This window comes from Delphinapterus leucas, chromosome 16 (genome assembly GCF_059928025.1).
Source record: "Delphinapterus leucas isolate spDelLeu-1000000601 "Yukka" chromosome 16, BTC_Dleu_Yukka2, whole genome shotgun sequence".
Lineage (NCBI taxonomy): Eukaryota > Metazoa > Chordata > Mammalia > Artiodactyla > Monodontidae > Delphinapterus > Delphinapterus leucas.
In genome coordinates this window covers 33,514,806-33,522,742 of record NC_143144.1, presented here as the reverse complement: position 1 = coordinate 33,522,742, position 7,937 = coordinate 33,514,806, and positions in this window count along the sequence as shown.

Below are 7,937 nucleotides of genomic sequence, written 5' to 3'. Positions count from 1 at the left end.
CCTTGGATGGACTAGTCCTGGTGGTCTCAAGGGCTGCCTGAGAAAAAGCCAGAGCCCCGAGCACTGGATGGGTGAATGACTGCATGTTTGCCAGGTGATCTGCCATTCCCGGGCTCCATGAGGAAAGTCCATGGGACACCTAGAGTCCTGTCCAGGCCTCCTGAGAGGACTTGGAACAGGGGCCTCATGGAGGAAGGGGACGTGTGAGACGGGCACAGTCAGGGGAAGGCTAGTCTCGGGGAGGAAAGAGCAGATGTCCAAGAGCACATCCGGTTACCATCGGAAAGGGACTCAGGAATTAAGTGAGGTCAGGGTGGGTGCAGGACCTGGGCCCAACACTGGGCTTCGTTCCTCTCTCAGAGAGAAGCTGTAAAGTTACGAGCATGGAAAGGGCTCATGGGAGTTGCAGAGGCTGGGAACAAAGCCTGAGGACCTGTGCAAAGGACAGGGGGTCACGAGGCAGGCTGAGGTAGTGGGAGGGGAGAGGCTTCCTGGCCAGAGAAGTGCCTCCTTCCAAGAGGAAGATGAACTGCATTTTCCACAGGGGATTCCAGACAATGGCATCTGAGGTCTGGTTGGATGTCACATCCAACTCACCCAACCTCTCCCAGCGCAGGAAACACATCTCCTACTGAGCAAAGGGAACAGAATGAAGAGCGCTCCTTCGTACTCCATTGTGCCCTCACCTGCAACAGCTACCCTCCGAGACGGGAGCAGCTGCACAGACCTGCCTTCCTCAACACCCCTAGGGTAAACCACCCAGACAGGCAGGAAGATATTCACCAGACATTGGGAAAACAGAATGAGAGGCAAGGACAGAGACACTCACAGTTGCTTCCTTTAGGGCTCCAGAATCTCCAGGCAAATAGAGTTTCCTGGGCAGGCACGGGCTATTTATACACGCCCTGTAATGTAAGCCTCCCAGCCCCGGTTTCCCAAGAACTCGCATCAAGAAGTAAGGCAATTTACTTCCTTGTTGACACACTCAATTTCACCCCACCTGGGTTCTGGACACCTGTCACTGATGTTCGTAAAACTACACACACATCACCTTAGAGTTCATAGGGCACCCTCAGTCCACGATTTCATCTGCACCTCACTGCAGCCCTGTGAGTTAAGTGGCAGCATCAGTGTCTGTATTTCACAGATGTCCGGGAATCCAAGGTCCAGAGAAGACCAGCAAGTTGTACAATGACCTCCACCTCTTGCAAAAGCAGCTTGTGTCTGCAGAGTCCAAGAGCCAGCACCTGCTGTGCCCACTTCTCTTTCTCCTTCATGTCCACATTACGGCTCAGATACTAGGAAAGAGGTGGGAGCTCCTTGGCATACCTGAGCAGGGGTGGAGCAGGTGGAAGGGCTGCCAAGGCAGCAGCCTGTGGGAGCCAGTGGCTGGGAGAGCTGCCACCCGGCAAGGGTCACTCTTTTGCTTCCTGCTCTAGATGTAGGACAGCCTCCCCCTTGCCTTTTATGGGACGGCCTCCCCTTAACTTGGTTGCCCGAATCTCTCCACCTTTTTTGCCAGTGTTTGTCCATTCCATGGCTCTAGTGGCCAGTTTGGATCCCTGAGCTGCTAATATACTGTTGCAACCATCCCCAAGGAAGCTCTAACTTCCAGTGACTGTGGGGCAGCTGCCGGCATCTCTGCTTGCTTTTAGATCCCTGTGACTTTATCTCTTCCATCAACCCTTCACCTAGGTCTACACACCAGCCACCCCAGGTCTCCAATCCTCTCCTTTGGCCACCCCACTGGAGGTGCTGACTTGCTCCTGGGTTTTGATGATCCCTGTATATTATGGAATCTATAATGCCAGCTTTCCTCAGTTGGTAGGGAAAGGTCTTCTCTTTTCCATCCTGCAATTTTTTGAAGGAGGATCCCATAGTAGAGAACATGGGCCCCTAATGCTTGAGCTCTTCCATTATTAACACACAGCCCTCTCTATTCTAAGAGGTTCATGTGCCCTGCCCCCTAGAGATGTAGGTCAGCATGGAGGTTGAACTGAACATTTGCTCTCCTCTCCCCACAAAGCCTAATTGTCAAGTCTTATCCCGGTGGCTAGACAAACCCTCCTTATTTATGGTGACTTTTATTTCAGGAGTCCTATACTTTGTTCCTTCCTGCAAGCTGGCTTCTACTAACTACCACCTCCTAGACTGTCAGATACATCCCTCATGATGCCCTCAGGCCCCATTATAGACCAGAATATGGTGTTTCCTTTGTCTAACTTCACATTCCAACAGAATCCAGTTCTATTTATGATCCAGCCCAGACACTCGTGTTGCAATGATAACCTTTGCTTTTCTCAGTTCCACCAACACAGGTGAGAAGAATCACAATGGCTTTCATGCAGAGGATCACTGGACCACACTGTCTTCCCAATACAAAGTCCAGGATGACTGCACAGTTTCTTTGGGAGCTGGTCACTGGTGCTGTACTGCAGCCGCAGAAGTATCTGCACCCCGTGGTGGACTTCATGAGCTGCACTTTTGTCAGAGCTAAGCTGTAGCCTCTGGTATTTTACCGGCTGCTTGTCCACGTTACTGTTGAAACACCCAGCTCAGTCGGCCCATGTAGGGTTAGGCCATTCAAGATGGCTGTTCTCTTGCTCTCTCTACATCCCCCTGCTCGACCAGTCCCTGCTTCACTCACATGAGTATCCAATCCTTTTAATTATAGGGCTTAATTAGTAACTGCCTACCCACTGCCCCAGCTGTTGGTTTCCTTGGTAACTGATGAGCCAGCCTGACGTCAATTCCCCCTATAAATGGTAGCCTCCTCCCTCCCGAGTGGGGATTGTTATGTTCTTCCTGCTCTCTGCCGAAGGTGGTATGTTGTGGCTCTAGGACCCTTCTGCTTTGGACGTGTAAGATCCCTTGTCCAATAAGCCACTGATGTCTTTGTCACTATCTCCGGGCACTTTCTTCGGTCACAAGGCTGGGCGTCGACAAGGCTTGCAGGCCTGCGGGGTGCAGCTCAACAAACGGTGAGTCAGCCAAAACGCTGAGGAAACTCCCGGGAGAGCCGAGATGCCGGGGAATAAGGACGGGGAATGGAAAGTTGCGGGGGTAATCCTGGGGTGGCCGTCCACCAGCATGTGGGGCCCCACGGCAGCTGACTACTGTGAGAGTTGTCTTTCTGTCCCGTTGTATTGATGACATCCTGTTAACCTTAGAGCCTCTTTCCAGTTTAAAAGCAGCAGCCCAGTGCATGAGGAGGGCTGGTGAATACAGACAAAACGCAAGAGCCTTTCTGCTTTCTTTTGTTGTTGTTATCTACAAAATACAAACATACCCCTGATCTGCCACCCCCAAACAATTACAGACACAGGCTTTAAGGATATTCACTGAGGGACGGGCTTGTGAATTGGACGTGGCCAGTTACCCTGAAGGGTTTGTTTGAGGCTGGGACAACGGCAAAACAATAAAGGTACCCTTGGGCTTCTGGTCCCAGCTATGGCAGGGGGCAGAGCAGCGATACAGTGTGATGGAGCAAAGCTATATGCAGCCTACAAGGCCTTACAACAGGTGGAAGGTATTACAAAAGGCCTACCCGCGTTGTTAAGCAATGCAAAAAAACCCACTTTAGCAGCCATGAAGTTCAGGCCTGGGCCGATAAAATGCTATACACTGGCATTTTCACCTGCTCTCCAACCCCACTGCTGCTAATTGAAGGCTAATTGAAGGATGAGCGGCCTACTTAAACAACAATTGAGACAGGAGACCTGCTGTCTCAACCTGTGGACCAGGAGGCTAACTCAGCTCATACAAATTTATAGCTAAACACCCCAGGAGCAATCATCCCAGTGCCTATGCCGTGTTAACCCAGAGGCAACTAGTCAACACTATCCGAGTTCAACTGTTGAGCGGCCCAGGACCATTGCCACCTAATGATCAGGACAGTAACTCACTTTTGCCCTTCCCACAGAATCTACCCCCAGGGGAACATATTATAAATGGCCCTGGGACTGGCAGGTAAGTCCCCTGGCGGTTTGGGTTTGCCGTCCCATGGAGATTAGGACTAAAAAGGAATTAATAGATTTCACCTTTCTTCTACCCAGCCCCACCTAAGACTACTAAGGTAATAAATCCAGGCCCCTTACTGTAGAAAGAAAGACGCCATTATATTAACCCTATGGTCTGTTAAACCCCCTCTCCAGTATTTGGCACCGGCCGTGGGGACTGAGGGTGGACAGGTGGTATGGTACTGCAGCTCAGGACAAAACCCACAGGCAGGGGTGGTGTTATGTCAGAATGCTGTTACTGGGCTTCCCTGGTGGCTCAGTGGTTGAGAGTCCGCCTGCCAATGTAGGGGACACGGGTTCGTGCCCCGGTCCGGGAGGGTCCCACGTGCCGCGGAGCGGCTGGGCCCGTGAGCCATGGCCGCTGAGCCTGCGCGTCCGGAGCCTGTGCTCCGCAACGGGAGAAGCCACAATAGTGAGAGGCCCGCGTACCGCAAAAAAAAAAAAAAAAAAAAAAAGAATGCTGTTACTGCTTGTGTTTTGCTTAATGGTCATGATCTTCCCTGTATCGAGTTGGCTAGACATCTTACATTTCGTCTCTAGTCTGAGCGGAGGGAATCTGTTTGCAGACTGGGTGACAACGGTGGCCTCACTGCAAAATGAGTCTGATTGGTGGGTCTACAGTGAGATACCACTGTTGTCCTCCTCTGGAATTCCATGAACAACTGACCCGATAAGCGCCTGGCCCCAAAGTTTACCCACCTTTTGGGCTCCCAGTACTCTCTAGCTGCTGTTGTCTGTATCGAATTTGTGGTATCTGGTAGCAGTGCACCTCTACATAGCTGACCCCAGGGATATCGTGGAAGAGGGGCAGACCAAGATTACAAGGGTCCTGTGGGATAGGTAGGGGGGGAGTGTATGGTCAGGTCATTCAAGATGGCTGTTGTCTTGCTCTCTCTACATCCCCCTGCTCCAACAGTCCCTGCTTCGCTCACATGACTATCCAATCCTCTTAATTATAGGGCTTAACTAGTACCTGCCTACATGCTTGCCCCTGCCTAGCTGCTGGTTTCCACGGTAACTGATAAGCCAACCTGACGTCAATTCCCCCTATAAATGGTAGCCTCCTTCTCCCCCCAGTGTCAAAGATTGCAGCCATGTCCTGCTGCCGTACATGGTGGGGTGTTGCTGTAGGACACTTCTGCTTTGGATGTGTAAGATCCCCTGTCCAATAAACCGTTGATGTCTTTTTCACTGTCTCTGGCTCTTTCTTCAGTCTCAAGGCTGGGTATCTACAAGGCTTGCAGGCCTGTGAGGTACAGCCCAACAATGGTGGACAGGTTGCTTTGGTTTCGGTCCCAGGGAACAGTCAGGGGAGGTCTGGCATTGCGGCCTTCTGCCGGGGCATTCACGGACCCACTTCTGCTCTGCTCTGGGTGCTGAGCTCTTTGGTTCTAAAACCATGTCTAGGGTAGAAAAAAGGAGACGTGGACCTCAGAAGAAGTAAGATTCCGGCTCAGTTGCCCCCTGATCTGTCAGGCAGAGGGCAATGTCTGTTAGGCCTAATCTTGGGATCCTATTTATATCTTTCACCTGGTCCTTGCAAACTAGGTGCAAATTCAGGGCAACTATCCACACCTGGCTAGGAGTGGCTCCTACATTGGTTGGCTAGAATTCCGGGCTCCTCATACACTATTACCTCTCTTGCCCTTTCCCTGAAAGTTGATGTCTTAATATCTCCCACTTAATGAGTCCTAGGGCAAATAGTGATCTGCTTCCACTTCCCTACCCAGAATACTCAAGTCCTCAGGTATACAAGCATTCCTTAAAACCTTTCCCCCGTCTGCTAAGAGCTGTGATCCAAAGGAAAAATCACCTTCTCTGACTCAGATGGATGTCCCGGTTCAGGCATGGTTGAAATTCATGGCTTCAGTGAATGTGCCCACTTGATACGACTACAAGCCCATCTCTTACGGACAGACGTTCAGACACAGGCAGCCACCAAGTCCAGATGAAAAGCACCTGAGTCTAGAATCAACCCTCTTCTTTCAGGGTTGTATCAGGAAAGGAGCTCTCCTGATGAGGTTGAATTTCCTCTCCATCCATGGAGAACAGAGGTAAGGACACCAGGTCTTGCAAGCCAGTTGAAGTAGAATCACAGGTTCTTGGATACAAATGAGTCTTTCGAGACTCTGATATACCCAAAACCACTATCTTCATAACTTATGGAGAACAACAGTTCTCAACCAGGGGCAATTGTGTCTCCACCCCCAACCAAGGATAAGGTCAATGACCCTATATGGTTAGGTTATTAGGGGTAGGGGAGGATGGAGGTGGATTTTGGGCAGGGTCTGTATGGGCCCCCAGGCCCCTCAGGCCCAAGATGCTGATAAACAAATGTTACCTCTGCTTCCATAATAACTTCAGAACTTACCAGAGATGCAGTCTTCAGCACGGGTAGTACCTTGGAGATGGACATATTGTTTATTTCTTTATTCCTAACCAGCCTGATCCTTCATTATTTCATGGACTTTCCTTTTGGACCATCCATTCAAATGGGCCTGGAGCCATCAGCCACCTATGGCCACGTGTTCCCAAGGGATGCACATTCACTACTAGGATTTGAGTAAATGCTGTCTCAGACACCCAAAAGGGAAGCATGAAGAGAAATACATCATCTTGGGAGTTCCCCGGTGGCCTCGTGGTTAGGATTCCGGGCTTTCACTGCCGTGGCCAGGGTTCAACCCCTGGTCAGGGAACTGAGATCCCACAAGCCACGTGGTGCAACCCCACCCCCACCCCCCAAAAAAAACCCCAGAAAAGTCTTCTCCCCAGCATGCCCTCAGATGGAAGTTCCTGTAACCCATAGCTTTTTGGGAACTATAACATTTGAAAAAACCCTATATCTAATAAGTTCCTTCACTTTATTTGTTGGTAGTCTGAATATGGCTTCTTCTAGAATAACTATTTTCTTTCTAGCTGTCTCTTTGATCTCTAGATGCATTGTTTTCTTTCTTTTTTATATTGATTATTCCATTCAAAATTATTCTACTGGTCTGTAAACTGTCCTGTGTCAAAAAAAAGTAGCACAAAAAAAGGAATCCTGGTCTGAAAACTGGAAATATGGGTATTATTTTCATCCAGAGTCCTTATACTATATATTGTTCATTATTCTGTAGTATTGATTGCAGTGATCAATGACAATGTACCATGATCAAGTTGACCCTATTGCTTACATTCTCTACAGTGTCCACATGTGACTTAATTTTCTATTGTGAAGTGAATATCCAGTACAATTCCCTTCCCCCATCAGTGAATGCCCCAAACCAAGTTTTCCTCCATTGGTAGAAGATATAGACAAATTTATTTTTTCGTATTTAATCCTTCACATTGTATGATATAACATGCAAAAATTTCTTAGCAAAATACCTGATATAAGGTATTGAGTCAAAATTGCTAGCCCAGGTTGTCTCTTTATCTTGACCCTGAGACATAATGAAAGAGAAATTCAAGCATACCTGGATTCTAGTTTCTGGAATGCCAATTTTTTTTTAATTGAAATATACTCAACATACAGCATTGTATAAATTTAAGGTGTACAACATGTTAATTTGATACATTTATATATTGTAATATGATTACCATTGTAGTGATAATTAGCCCCTTTAACATAAACCATAATTATAATTTCTTTATAGTGGATGGAATATTATGTTCTAGTCTCTTAGCATGTTTGATTACAATATACTGTTGTCTATATTCACTATACTATGTATTTGATCTCAAGGACGTATTTACTGCTTGTTGCAAGTTTGTACACTTAAAATAACATGTTCTAACTCCCCCCTCATTATCCCCTAGTAACCATTTACTCTGTTTTTATGAGTTAGGCTTTTTTTAGATTCCATGTATAAGTGATATCATACAGTATTTGTCTTTCTCTGTCTGACTATGTCCTTATGCCTGATGTCCCCAAGATCC